The following is a 16,113-nucleotide window of genomic DNA, read 5'->3' as shown; positions in this document are numbered from 1 at the left end:
TCTAAGGATAGGGAACTCTTCTTTGGACATATGTGAATGAAGACCATGTCTCCTTCCTCAAATATTCTATCTTGACACTTCAAATCCGTGTATGCCTTCTGTCTATCCTTCGCAACTTTGATGTCCCGAGAAAGTGAAATCATGAGCTTCGCACAATCTCTTCTGTTTAAGTAACTGGCTTGCCGGTATACATGTTCTCATTCTATAGTAGACATGTCCATTATTGACAGAGAATTCATGACCTTTGGCCTATAGCTTTTATTCCTGGTCCTTGATAGAGATTTTCCTTAGCACCTTTTGATAGGCTAGATTATGGCATGCTTCCTCTCTAGCTAGCTCGAAAATAGGGTTGCTTGGCATAGATACCTTTGTAGCTAGAGATCTAGCTATTGATGGATTCTGCAAGATTAGGGAATTTAGGAATGCCTTGCGACTGAGTGCATCAGCAACTACATACTCCTTTCCAGTTCGGTACTTGATCTTAAGGTCACACTCCTCCAACACTTCAATCAACTGACATTGCCTCATGTTGAGCTTGTTCTAGGTAAAGTTCCACTTGAGACTTTTTTTTATGATCAGTCACTAGTGTAAACTTGTTACCCCGCAGGTAGTGTCTCCGAAGCTTGACAACTAAAAGTTCAAGATCATGGGCAGCATAATTCTTTTCATGGCTCTTCAGTTTCTTGAAGATTAGGCTATAGGATGATAAGCATGCTAGTATCAGTTACTACCTCTACTCCTTACTGTGGTCTAGAAGTTTTAGGATCGGTACTAATACCAAACTTTGCTTCAACCTATCAAAGCTAGTTTGTTCGGTAATTGACCATGCAATGGACGTTTGCTTCTTCAATAATTCTGTCAAAGGTGCTGCAATCAAAGCATAGTTTTTGACGAAGACCCCATACCATCTTGTCAATCCAAGAAAACTGCGTATTTCTTTGACGGATACTGGTATTGGCCATTCAAGCACATCTCTGACTTTGGCTGGGTCTACTGATATTCCCTCCTAGATATTTAATCTGACGCTTGAAGAATGCATACTTCTTCATTTTTGCATACAGCTTATGAGACCTCATTATCTCAAGGACAATCCGTAGTTGAGGTTCATGATCTTCTTCCTATTTAGAATAGAATAAGGTGTCGTCGAAGAAGACAAGCACGAAATCATCAAGATATGGTCTAAAAATATCCTGCATTAATCTATTGAAGGTGGCGGTGCATTTGTAAGCCCGAATGACATAACCAAGAATTCAAAGTGCCCATATCTTGTATTGAAGGCCGTTTTTGGAATATCTTCATCCTTGATCCTGATTTGATAGTAACCTGACCTGAGATCAATTTTGGAGAAGATCTTTGCACCTTGAAAGCGGTCAAGAAGCTCATCTATTCTAGGAATAGGATACTTGTTCTTGACTGTTGATTGATTCAATCTATTGTAATCAATACATAGTCGAAGTGTACCAACTTCCTTTTTCTAGAACAGTACTGGTGCTTCCCATGGTGAACTGCTAGGACGGATGTAGCCCTAATCTAGTAGTTGCTTGAGTTGTTCCTTCAACTCAGTTGCTTTCGGTATAGACATTCTATAGGATCTCTTCGCAATTGGCGCAGCTCCTATTACTAGCTTGATCTCATGATCTACTTCACTTTGAAGCGAGAGTTCTGTTAACTCTTCAGAAGCTACGTCCACGTATTCCTTCAGCCAAGTGACCAAATCACTTTACTTTTTTATCAATATTCATAGTCAAGACAATCGGAAAAAAAAAGTTTTATTCCATTCATATCAACATAGCCTTTTCGAGGTATAATTATTTCTTGGGGCGATGGAACAAGTTGGTACATTAATTCGAAGAGAATAAGATATTATTGCATTCAGCTACAGGAACTGAGTAGTAGTACGGATTGGGGTCATCGATTTTCAGGAATCGATAGTTCATTGGAAGATTAGGGTATCTTTTCCTTTGATATCCATTCTTCTCATGACGTCCCAAAACCTTCATTCGGTCGGCAGGGATTCTTTGAATCACTTCCCCATACACATACTTATTCTGATTAACCCTTCGACCTCCGACCTGTAGGGTCGCGTTTACGTGAGCCTCAACAAAGACGAACAGCTTCACGATCTTCAAATCCTCCATCCACTTGATTCTCTTCAAGTTAATTTGAAGGTACGCAGGTTGATAGGCAGTTATGTAATAAATCCCTGTAACACCCATCCATCTCCGTTCCACGTACACAGGCGATGGATTGTAAATGCGGTCTAGGATGTTCATCATCTCAACCCTTTGTCGATAATCCGTGGAATGCATCGCGGTCATAAACATGACTCGGAACACTAAGAACTTGTTCCATGCTTCGTAATTCTGCAAGACAGCATTGAAGTAAGGAAATGTTCGGGACAGTAGCATTTTCTTTACTTCGTAAAATTTTCTAAAAACAAATCCTTTGTTGGTTGTCTCTGATACCAACTGTAACGTGTCCACTAGAATCCTCTAGGACACGTCTTGGCAGTCCATCGGAAAGGCTGTCTAGAGAACTCCGCCCGGCACTCCCATGGAATGTTACGGGTTTTGTAATCTAGGTCTTTCCGCGTCTGCCACGTAGCGGAAGTGTCCTGGCCGTTTCCCACTTAGGATCGACTGGAATTAAGGTTTTCTAGTTTGGTCATTAGCTAGCAGCAACTAGCGTCAGACCCGAGCGAACTACTTTACGCAGAAACGCCAGGTCCGAAGCGGATTCACGCTGCACTTGGTTCAAGGAGAATGGGAAACGGGAGGGATGCAAGGCTCGACCTCTCTGCCATAAGGCATAGTCCCATTCCGTTCCCCTAAAACAACGTGAATCGGGTAATAGTTAATTCTAAGTCATCGTTCTCGTTACTTGTTTCAGTGATGACGATCATCCTCTGTTCGTTGAAGACTTTGAGAAAAGTTCCCGGCTAACCGGGACCACCCATCCATAGGACGGACCCATGGTCCATCCTCCGCACTTCCCTCGGTTTGTTTTAGTTATGTAATTACCTACCACATTAATTTGACATATAACAAACAGCTTCCTTGATTAACCCTGTTAGGCACTGGTTCCTTCACGTAATCTTATCACAGGACATAAAGAAAACAATGTCAAACAACTTCTTTATTATCATTTTATTTGAAATACAAGGAGTTCTGCCCGTAGGCTTGTTCATAATCCGCCCGAAGGCTATCCAGTAATCCACCAGGGATCACTATTCCAAGCTTCTGCCCGTAGACTAGTATGCGGGCCTCGAGATCCAATCCCGAGTCACGTTAGCCTCTTGTGCAGGGCCCGGAAGGCGAGGGATTTACGGCCAGAGCCCCCTCTGGCACCCAAGCGTCCTCCTGCTCCAAGTAGAACTCAACGGAGAGACCTCTCATGGCGGGTTCGGTCCACGTTCCCGGCGCGGTCAACAACCCCCTTGGTTAGGGTCAGGCAGGCAGTCGGGGGAAACTGAAGCTGCCTCTCCCTTCAGGCCTTCAACCTGAAGTATTTAGATATCGTTTCATCCTTTAGTTCATTGAGCAAACAATGCAAACAGTGCTTTCTAAACTGTTACAAGCACAATCAATTCCAGTGGTCGTTTTAGCTGGCAAACTGTTAAGGAGTGACTCCTTTTCTCCGAATGCAACCTGCATTCGATCCGGAATCAATTGCAACTTGGCAAGATTCCTATCGTCCTTGGGCTAGGGTCATACCCTGTCAATACTTTAGGTTTGGTTTATGGTAAATTCCGGCGACCATGTCGCTTTAGTTTATTGATTGGTCAATTACTTCCAGGCAAATACCTAGCTTTCCTTTTCCTTAGCAACTATTTCCCAGGAAAGGTGATGTAACAGGATGATTACTCATCCTTTTGTAGGTTAACTTAGCACAATAACTTGCCAACATCATTTCCAAGAAATGACAAAACTCTCTTGTGGACAAATCTCAAGTCTATGCGATGTTGCAACTTTTTGTACATGTGTTGTATCTATTCCACGGGACCATTTCACCCATTGAATGGCGTATTCAGGTCACGTAATTAACTTCAGTCGAGAAGGAGGGTTTAGGATGTCTTTTACCCACCCATCCTTAATTTTACTAAATCGACAGCGTTTAGTCCAACTCAAATCGAGTTTCATCATCTTGAACGCTTGGTCCTTAAGGTAAGAATCCTAGATTATTGTTTACATGAGCATCCAATTAGCTCAACATTTTGGGAATGTGGTTAGGACTATTGGGTTTAAAGGTTCTGACTTAGCGACAAAGGGAAAACTTGGCCGAATCCTTAGCGTGCTAATCCCTAGTTAATGTTTGGGGTATCTATCGTATTGACTGAACCATGCCCATATGAATCCTTTGTGGCTAGGTGATTTGGGCAATTCACTATGCTTGCCTCGTGACAAGGATGAATCCTTCCTAGAGACAATAAACTAGATCTAAAGGAGGAAAAATAGTTACAACTACACCAATACTTGTAAACATGCGATTCATTGCTTTTACGCATCACATGGTTCACAATAACCCTATCTTTCCTTGGTAAAGTAAAAATGCCTGATAATCTGGACACTAACTTTCCTAGGTCCTACTAGGCCTTACATCAAATAATCATGCCTACAACCTTGTTGTCTATACTTTAGAATCTTATACCTTGATAAACCATGCAACCTTTCCTAAATGCGGCTCCTGATGAATGACATGACGACTATGCAATACGCAACTTTCTCCTAGCTACAATGTAGTCAATGAAGCTCTTCCAAAACTAAAACTAGTGTTAACTTATTCCATTTTACATGCCACTTGCAAGTCCATAGATAATTTTCGTGCCCTTCTATTTCTTTTCGAATAACATCTTATGGGTGTTAACTTTTCCTCATGAATCGTTACAAGGAAGATTTATCTAAAAATGTGACATGCCATTAATCTTTCCATGCCTAGTAAAAAGGTGTACCTCAATAATTCCAACCTTGTAATGTGGCAACGATTGTCCTAGGCTCGTCACTTTTGAAAGCACAAAAGGAAACTTATTGATAAGGTCCTAAAAATGCCTAGACACCTTATGCCCTTTTCATTCATTCCATTGAACGTACCAATGATCAATTTTCATATCTTAAGCTATTTCTAATAAATGATCAAATAGCCAATTCATTTTCCAATTGCATTTAACTTGACTAGTTGAATTTGAACATGCATGAGTGCTTCCTAATCCATGATGTTATCGTGCTTAATTCAATGCTTTTGTGTGGAATCCAAATAGATAAAACCTGGACTTGTGGACTCCGGGAAATATCCACGTAAATACTAGGAGAAGATCCTCTCGCTGGCGCGCCTTGTGACTTTTTAGGGCCATCGTAGGTATGATTTCGGCTTGTGGTTTGCCTTCGCGGTCTACCAATTTTACTCATCTTGGTATGCGGCCTTACGATCTTTGTCTTTCCCCATCGTACATAGGAAATTCCTTCGCGGGACTTCAGGTGAATGGATGGGTCTCGCGGGAAGGGAGCTTTATACGCTTCTTCTTCTTCTCTTCAAAATTCCGAGGCTAGGAATGGGCTTGTGGGTGATTGGTGGAAGGCTTGTAGACTTCCCCTTCTTCTCTTCAAAGTCCGGGCTAGGGGGGGGCTTGTAGGAGTTACAATGGGAAGGATAGATTTAAATTACAGAGGGTAGAGTGGACTTAAAGAAGATTCAATGGGGAAGGGTTTTAAAACCCGGCTAATATGGCTTTGTGTGAGTCCACGAGAAGGCCTTTAGAAGAAAGCCGGGAAATAAGGTGGAATTACGAAGATTCAAGGGAAAAATGGCTTAAAACCGTCTAGTGTGGGGAATCCATGGAAGGGTAAAATAGTTTTGTGGGATGCAAGGGGAGCAAGGCTTAAATCCCCGAGTTTGAGAAAAAGAAACCACTTGAGAAGGTAATAAGAAAAAGGCCCACGGGAAGGGGGCTTTGGGTCCGGGGGGGGGATAACCATAGGAAGGGGGCTTGAGAGCCCTTAGAAGCTTCAAGAAGCTTCTTGAAGCTTTTGGAAGAAACCTGGTACACCCACGTGGAGGAAGAAGACGACTTCTTCTGGCGGCGTGCTGGCAGCAGTTCTTTTGGTGGCGTGTTGGCGAGCAGCGGTGTCTCCCTCTCCTCCACGGCGCAGCTCCTTCTCCCTCCACGGCGGACTCCGCAGCTCCCCCCTCTTCCACGGCCGCCTTCCTTCACGCTGCCCTCCCCTTCATGGCAGTCTCTTCCACAAACTCACCCTCCTTTCCTTCTCCCTCTCCTCCACAAAGGGGGTTCTTATACTCCAAGGGGGGAGAGGGGACCTCCCCACGTGGCCCGTTGCATGGCTCTCTCCCCCCACCTCCTCATGCTGCCCTTACTAGCCCATCCCTTTCCCCCAGCCACACATCGGCTAGGGAAGATAAATTCAAATTTTTTTTGCAATAATTCCACCCTTATCCCCTTAGCCTCCTCCTAAGAGGGAGTTTTCCCGCGGCTATGCAGGTTTGAATCCCCGACCTTATTTTCCTAAGGTGGAGTGCCTCCAATTCTCGCGTGTGGTTATAGATTAGCTGCTGGCACTGGTGATAATCTTTGCACGAGTTTACGATGAGAGCGGGAGGTCAGATTAGTAATATTCTCAAATGGGAATATTACATAAGGTTTTGCGACATTTTCCGATTGTTCCACGTATAAAGCTTATGTTCAAGTGTAAGTCTATTGGAAAGCTCATGTCATGGCATGCTAGTCATCCTTCAAGTGATGGAAAATGGAGGATCCCTGCAGACACACCAGCATGGCAAGATATAGATAATTTGTGGCCCGTTTTCAAAGAAGAGCCAAGAAATTTGAGATTTGGTTTAGGTATGGATGGAATCAATCCATTTGGCATCAAAAGCACATAATACAGTGTATGGCCAGTGGTATTGGTGAACTATAATATTCCTCCATCCATGGCAATTAAAAAGGGACATGTAATGTTATCCCTTCTGATTCCTGGAAAGCACAAGGTAAAAAACATGGACATTTACTTAGAGCCTTTGATTGAAGAGTTAGAAATGTTATGGGAAGGTATTGAGGTGCAAGATACAAGCGCATCTGCATCCTCTAGAGATTTCACATTGAAGGCCATATTGTTATGGACCATGCATGACTTTCCAAGATACGGAGAGTGTTCAGGTACATATATATAACTCTATATTTGAAATTCAAGACTTTCCAAGATACTTAACATGGACATTTACTTAGAGCCTTTTATAACTCTATATTTGAAATTCAAGACTTTTGTTCAGGTACATGTATATAACTCTAAAAGTCTTGTTAAGTAAAAAACATGGACATTTACTTAGAGCCTTTGATTGAAGAGTTAGAAATGTTATGGGAAGGTATTGAGGTGCAAGATACAAGCGCATATGCATCCTCTAGAGATTTCACATTGAAGGCCATATTGTTATGGACCATGCATGACTTTCCAAGATACGGAGAGTGTTCACTTGTTTGTTCAGGTTTAGCTATATCAGGATATCATGAATGTCCTATTTGCGGTCCCTCTCTAGTTTCCTCTAGGCCAGCACATTTAAAGAAGGTTATCTACAACAATCATTATTGATTTCATTCTATTGACCATCGCAAATATATTCTCCCTACTAATGGAATGACTCCACAATCTCTAACCATTTGAGATTGGAAGGAGAGATGGATTAATGCCGACAGCCACCCTCCACTCGACATGAGTCGGTAAGAAGTGCATTTCTCTCGATTGACTTTAAAGTATTTAGCATGATGAATTGTTTACATAATATATTGTTTGTTTGTTAGGTTCTCTATATTTTTTTGTCTTTCATACTGGACTGAACTCAAGATCAATCACCTGTTGGACCCCATGCATATATTCAAAAATGTTGTATCTACATTATGGGATCACTTGATAAGGGCTCGTGATTCAGTCAATGTAAGGGAGGATTTACGTAACATTGGTCACATGAGATGAGCCTGGCCACGCATTGGACCTAGAGGAAAGATTGAGCTACCCCATGCACCTTGGATGTTATCAAATAACGAGGAAAAAATAGTGAAGGAACAAATATGTAGCTTTCAAACACCCACAGGATGTATGAGATGTCTCAAGGGAGCCTTCATAAAGAAAAAGAAAAGAGGTGTGGAGTTACTATCTGGTTTGAAGTCCCACGATTGGCAAAAGATGATTCAAGTAAGGGTATCTCTAACCATGAATATAGTAATTAGTGGAGTAACTATGTGTAAACTTTGGGGTATGATGACTTTTTCCTCAACTAATCATTTGATCTATGAATATTATTTACATTCAGTTCGTACTTCCTACTAGCATATCCCATTATGTATCCAAAGATGTACGTGATATCATTTATAAGATGGGAGAGCTTGTGAGGTGTGTATACATTGTATTTTTTTATTATATATGCGTGAATCCATGGAGGATTATCTCAAAGAAGCCGGTATTGCACCCGCCAATCAGGCTATGCTCGCCAAGCTAAAGCTCACCGGCGAAGCCAGACTTTGGTGGAAGCAATGGTGTAGGTACCAAGGGATCGCAAAGGGATCCGTTACCTAGGAGAAGCTGAAGAAAGCTGTGCAAGGAAGATACCTACCACCTGCATATCACACGCAGAAAATGAATGAGTTCTACGAGCTAAAACAGCTGGGGCTAACTCTTGATGCATATTACTCTAAATTTGTCTCACTTCTTAAGTATGCACCGCAGATGGACATGACACAGCAGGTGTCCAAATTTTGTGCTGGTTTAAATCCACCCGTAAATACCCATCTCGAATCTATGCGTCCATCAGATCTTGAGGACACACTCATTCGAGCTGCGCCTATAATTCAGGAGGTGGAGTCTAGACCAAGGGGTAACAAAGCTTGGTCTTATAATGACCCGAACAAAGGAGCATTTAGACCTCAGATGAAGAGAGTTCAAGGTTAGAATCAGGGACAAAGAAAGAAAGCAAGAACTAACAATGTCAACAACTTTGTTCCTACTCAAAGCAATGGCCGAAACCTCTGTTGTTTCCACTGCAATGAGCCCAATCATTTCAAGCGACAATGTCCCAAGCTTGGTGGAGAACATCGCCAAGCACCTTTCCAAGGAACGGGCCGTGGTCAAGGAGCCGCTACCCGAGGCAGAGGAAGAACCGCTTGCATTGCCAATAGGCAAATGTGTGAAGAAGAAGAAGAAGAAGATCCGACCATGGAAGCAGAGTTTGAAAGGGTGACAGTCCATGCCACTCTACACAAGAAAGGGCCGAATTGCCCATTCTCGGTGATTCAGACACCGTCGGATTATCAAGGTAAAAGTTTCAAGACCTTGATTGATTGTGGCAGTACACATTCCTTTATCTCACTAGCTTGTGTAAAAAGATTAGGAATAGCCACAGTAGAAGCACCTTCCTTGCTTGTGGAATTGGCAAATGGTCGTGAGGTTACTTGTACTAGGCAAACTGCTAAGGTGGAATTCTTTCTGGGAGGAAAAAATGACTTCGGTCAAATTCAGAGTCATGAATTTAGGTATCCATGAGTGTCTGCTCGGAATGGATTGGCTTAAGCCTAATGATGTCCACATTCACTGTGGAAAGGGTCAAGTTTCCTTTCGAAACTTTGAAAGGGAATTAGTCACAACTCAAGGTGAGGCTGGAGTGCCAAGAATCCAATTGGCCAAAGTATCTCGGATCATAAAAGGAGTCAGAAAAGGATTACCTGTCTACTTGATCAAACTCAACAAGTTAGATCAGAAGCAAGAGTCTAGTGAAGGACCTTCTTGGCTAAAGGAATACGCGGACATATTCCCTGAAGAGTTGACAGAACTCCCACCTCAAAGAGAAGTGGATCATGAGATTAAACTAGTACCAGGAGCTGCGCCAATTGCAAAAAGACCTTATAGAATGTCTATACTGGAAGCAATTGAGCTGAAGGAACAACTCAAGCAACTGCTAGAACACGGCTACATCCGTCCTAGCAGTTCACCGTGGGGAGCTCCAGTACTATTCAAGAAAAAGAAAGATGGGACACTTCGACTATGTATTGATTACCGAGGGTTGAATCAATCAACGGTCAAGAACAAGTACCCTATTCCTAGAATAGATGAGCTTCTTGATCGTGTTCAGGGTGCAAAGATCTTCTCCAAGATTGACCTCAGGTCAGGTTACTATCAGATAAGGATCAAGGAAGAAGATATCCCTAAGACGGCCTTCAATACAAGATATGGGCACTTTAAGTTCCTAGTTATGTCATTCGGACTTACGAATGCACCTGCCACCTTCAACAGGTTAATGCAGGGTATCTTTAGGTGATATCTTGATGATTTCGTGCTTGTCTTCTTCGACAACACTTTAGTCTATTCTAAACAGGAAGAAGATCATGAACCCCAACTTCGGATTGTCCTTGAGAGAATGAGGGTACATAAGTTGTATGCTAAAATGAAGAAGTGTGCATTGTTCAAGTATCAGATTGAATATCTGGGATTCATAGTATCAGTAGATGGAATCTCAATGGACCCAACCAAGGTTAAAGATGTGCTAGAATGGCCCATACCAACATCTATCAAATAAATACGCAGCTTTCTTGGATTGACAGGATGGTATAGGGTCTTTATCAAAAACTATGCTTTGATTGCAGCACCTTTGACGGACTTACTGAAGAAGTAAACTTCCATTGCATGGTCAACTTAAAAAAAATAGCTTCGACTGATTGAAGCAAAGTTTGGTATCAGAACCTATTCTAAAACTTCGTGACCTCAATAAAGAGTTCGAGGTAGTAACTGATGCTAGCATACTTGCCTTGGGATGTGTGCTCATGCAGGAAGGTCATCCTGCAGCATACTCTTCAAGGAAATTAAAGAGTCATGAGAAGAATTATGCTACGCATGACCTGGAATTGCTAGATGTCATCCATGCTCTAAAGCTTTGGAGAAACTACCTGTTGGGTAACAAGTTTACTCTAGTAATTGGCCATAAGAGTCTCAAGTGGATCTTTACCCAGAACGAGCTCAACATGAGGCAACGTCGGTGGATTAAAGTACTGGAGGAATATGACTTTGAAATCAAGTACCAACTAGGGAAAGAGAATGTAGTTGCCGATGCACTTAGTCGCAAGGCATTCCTTAATTCCCTAATCTTGCAGAATCCATCAATAGCCAAATCTCTAGCTACAAAAGTATCTATGCCAAAAAACCCTATACTTGAGTTAGCTAGAGAGGATGCATGCCATGATCCGGCCTACCAAACAATGCTAAAGAAGATCTCTATCAAGGATCAGAATCAAAAGCTGCATGCCAAGTATCATGAAATTTCTATCAATAGTGGACTTGTCTACTATAGAATAAGGCTATGTATACCAGCAAGCTTGTCACTTAAGCAGAAGATATTGTGGAAAGCTCATGATTCCCCTTTCTCATGACATCCTGGCTATGCGGAAACTCTTAATGCAGTTAGGAAGAGCTACCATTAGGAGAGGCTTAAAGGTGACATTCTCAAATATGTCACTGAGTGTTTGTCTTGTCAACGTATCAAAGCCGAACATGTCAAGATGCAGTAGCGCCTTAACCTCTCCTTTCCTCACGGCGTCTCCGACTCCCTCTCATTCACCTCCCCAGGCTACCATAGCAGGCTAGCCTCCCATGGTTTATATAGGGGGAGGGGATAGGATCCTCCCCCGCCTGCATGTCAGCGGGGGCATGCGCACAATGCCCTGGCAAGCTCCACTAAGGAGCTTTCCTACTTACTAATCCCCTCTTCCTCCAGCTCGACTGTCGGCTAGAGGAGAGAGAAAATTTTAAAAAAATTACTTTTATATATAAAAAAATTATCCCTATGCCCTTTTCACGCATGAAAGGAGGAAAATAGAATTAGATCGTTACATTCTCTTCCCCTTAGAGGAATCGAGATGTCCTCATCTCGAGATAAACTGGGGATATTGATGGTTGAGAGTGCCCTCATCTACCCAAGTGGCATCCTCTTCGGGATAATCTTTCCACTGGACGAGGCATTCTCGCAAGGTTCTGGATCTTAATTGTCTCTCCCTAACATCTAAGATCATGTCAGGCCTTAGTTCAAGGACTCCTTGACTAGGCATTACAACTTGTTGGTCATCAAGTACATGGTTAGGATTAGGTACATACTTCTTCAATAGGCTGATATGCAATACATTATGAACCTTTAGGAGTTGCACTTTATAAGCATTAGGTCCTAGGCATTTGAGGATTTTTTACGATCCACAATACCTTGGACTTAGCTTCTTGCAATCTCCTAAGGATAGGGAACTCTTCTTTCGGTGTACATGAATGAAGACCATGTTTCCTTCCTCGAAGATTCTATCTTGACACTTCAAATCTGCGTATGCCTTCTGTCTATCCTTGGCAGCTTGGATGTCTCGTCTTATTGACTTTATTTGGTCATCCATCTCTTCCAAAATCTGCCTTGAAGCTTCAACCCTTAAGGTTGGATCTGAGAAGTTTAGGGGACTTCGATAGTCATGACCATACAATGCTTGGAAAGGGGTCATCTGAATGCTTTGTTGGTAAAATCGTAGTTGTTCTGCATTAAACAACACTTCAAAGAAGAAGAAGAAGGAGTGATGTGGATGAATTTTGAGCAGATGTTATAGGATTTTACCCCTCTTTTGAAGCCAATGGAACCATCAAATTTTCCATTTGGTGCACATTCTTTATCTACTAGGGAGCGCTAGGAGATCTAATGCTTAGAGATTGCTTCCTAGTAGTCCCATACAAGGATTATGTTTATCTTCTAAGGCTCTTCTTTATATTGTGTAAAGTATTTGATAGATTTGAATCCCTTGCCTATTCTTTCTTTTCTTTTCTATCTCCTATTCGCTACTTCCTTCTCTCTTTGATCTTGGGTGGATACAACCTTTCGACTAAAGCTGCTCCAACATTGGTGAACCAGATGTGGAAGGTCACAAGAAGGAAAGATAGGATGGGAGAACCCCTTAAATATGATTTCTAGTGATGTTTTGTATCAATTAGTGCACAATAGGAACATGCTTATGTCTGTACAACAACAAGAAGTAATGTAGGCTTTTGATCAAATAGAAAATGTTGTGATGAATGCTCTGTAGGCAGTAGAGTGTGCAATGAAGTTGCTTAATGGCATGAATGTATCTATATATTTGCATACCTATGCTCAATATATAGAGTTTCTTGGAGTGACTCAACTTGCATGGAGCTCGTATATTGTATGGTGTTGGACCTTTTGGGGTCGAAAGTCTACCGCAGGGGTAAGAAAGTCTACTGCAGGGGTAAGAGACAATAGGGTAAATGGAGATTTAGGGAGAGAAGTAGATAGAAGAGGAGGGGTTTAAAGAAATAGAAGATGTAGAAGAATACTCATAGAGGTGAAGCTTGTCAATTTATTTATGCATCATGATGAGAAGATAAATCTCTTATACACAAAAAAGGTGCATAAAACAATAGCTTCCTCTGTGTTACTCAGACAGCCAATCTGATGCTTTCGTTGACTCTGAAAGGGGGGTAAAATAGGAGGACTCCTGATGAGAATACTCCCCGATCACTCCTTCTTCTTCTCCTAGTTCCGAGTGTTGTTTGCTGCTAGTAAACAGCAATCACGCCGTTCGTGTGATTTCGCCAATCTTTCTTTTTGCATACAATCCCCCAAAAATGGTTGAAAGACACTTGTTTTTTTTACATGTCATCCTATTCTAGAAGTCTTCTACAACTTTTGGATATTTCACTAGCAAAAACTAAAATATCAAAAATAGGGTAACTTTTTCTAAAAATCTAGTATTTATGAACCATTCTACGGACATTGAGACTAATGATTAATATGGCATTGACTCTCTAGATTAATAAGAAAGCCAAATGGTGATGCATTTTAGAGTTTTTCACAATGTGTCTGCATAGTAGCATGACATCCACCCCCTCTTAACCTGCACATCCTCTGGTATGTATCAAAGTCTTAAGGATTTGGAGTGTCAAAAGAAGTAACCTATGCCATGCCAATGTTTTCATCTTCTACCTCTTCTTCTTCCATATTCTCATGTTCATGCTCAGTATCCAACTCATATGTTAAAGAATCCCTATGTTTAAAGAGCTCGATACATTTTCTAGCCACTGGAATACTTAGAGTTGTTCCATCCATCTCATTTAATGAATAGGTAACATTGTCAAAAAGAAACCTTACCACATATGGACCAAACCACCGCTTTGCCATCTTCCGACTGGTAGTATGATAATTTTTCAAGCTGTTGTCATAAACTAACACCCAATCCCCTTCCTGTGTAGCTTCTAGTGGTCGAAGTCTGCGTTGCTTATCAAACCTCTTCTTGTTGTTGGTCCTTGTAGTCTTTAGCTTTTTCATGGTTGTTTCAATGTCTTCAGGCCTTCTTTCTAACTATCTAATGCATAGGACTAGTAACTCTTCTCTATTCAAACCCTCTTCCCATGGTAGATCACTCCAAGTAGCAAATGTCTCCTTACAATAGGCATGATTGGCTATTGTCCATACATTAATTTAGTAGGCATATACCCTGTAATTGCACTATGAGTGGTCCTATCAGCCCATAAATCAAAGGGCAATATTTTTGGTTACTCTTTTATCCTGCCCTTGCAGAACTTTGCTGGTGTCTTAATGATAGGATAATGACGCCTTTCACTTTTTCCATTTGCTTCGCGATTGTAGGATAAAGTTAAAGCTAGCTCGGTACCCAATTATGAAAAGAAGTAACGAGCCTCATCCACATCCAATTCTCCTCTATCTGCAACCACTTTTACCAACACAACCATACCTGCAAAAGACTTCTTCCAATAAGAACTTGCAAACTGCTTGAGTAGTCTTTGTACTAAGAGCTCGACCTTCCACTTGATTTGTCAAGTCTTTTGGTGCAAGCACAAGATATCTCATATTCCATGGTAACCAAATCAGCTACCCATTTGTAATGCATAGACAATGGATAGGTCAGTTGCAACCCATCTCTATGCTTTACCATGGAATACATCTTACAATCACTGCATGATTCCACATAATGCTCCACATATTTATACATGTTTTGCCACCAATACTTCTCTTTGATCTTGGAAAATCTGCCCCGAACTCCTCTATGTCCAACCCATAAGCTTTCATGAAACTCATGCATCACTTGTTGTTGAGAAGCCCTATGTCCCAATACATGTACTAGAGCACCTCTCTTTTTCTTTGTATGCTTCCATAAATATCCATCTTTCAAGAAAAACCCATAAGCTTGTCTTTTAATCCTTTTGAATTAAGTTTCATACCATTCACCCTTCTTTGTCATGAGGCTGAGATATTGGCCTATTTTCAGCCAATCATCCTCATACAACTCTTCCAAAAATTGTGTTCTCACTAAATCATAACACTGATGATGCTTTCTCTCTATTGCCCATCTCTTCTCCATGGTTGGAAGCTCTCTTCTTATTGCTAAAATCGTTGTTACAATAGTTGCACCTATAGTAACAGCTATTGCATACTCATTCCCTCCTGTCAGAAAGTCGTTCTCAGCACATATCACATCGTCCTCTTCATCTTCCATCATCTCCTCTTGATCTTTAAACCTTGCTCATGAAAGCATGTCAATCCTGATTTTTTCTCTACCTACACTATGTTAAAAATTAGGATTCAGTGACTTTATATATGCAATCCATTATAACATGGCAATATCAGGAGCTAAGCAATTTACTATCATGCCTAATAGAGGTAGACAAATAGTCTCTACCACTACATGAGCTCCCATAAAATACACCCTATCACACTTAAGGGCTATCACTACACCCCAAAGCTCTCTTTTGACTTGAGAATACCACTATTGCCATCGTTCATTGAGGACCTTTGCTCCAAACCGAATGGCATACGTATTCCCATTAGCATCATCTTGACCCACTGGCCAACCAATGCCAATTAGGCTTATATCCACAAAGAGAATAATACACGGGGGGTTCACTCATAGTAAAGAAGGCATGTCACCTGCGTGCAAGGACTTCTAAAAAAACCCCTATTTATGAAGCTTGTAAGACTAATATATCCCCCTATTTAAGCTTATAAGATATATACATATATGACTTTTTATGTATCCCCTTTCTTAAATGTAAGTCTTCATAGAACATA

Source organism: Lygodium microphyllum, chromosome 9 (genome assembly GCF_053477565.2).
Source record: "Lygodium microphyllum isolate KBCC chromosome 9, Lygodium_microphyllum_v1.1.10, whole genome shotgun sequence".
Classification (NCBI taxonomy): domain Eukaryota; kingdom Viridiplantae; phylum Streptophyta; class Polypodiopsida; order Schizaeales; family Lygodiaceae; genus Lygodium; species Lygodium microphyllum.
The sequence above is the reverse complement of the archived record's forward strand: the minus strand, read 5'-3'. Positions refer to the sequence as shown.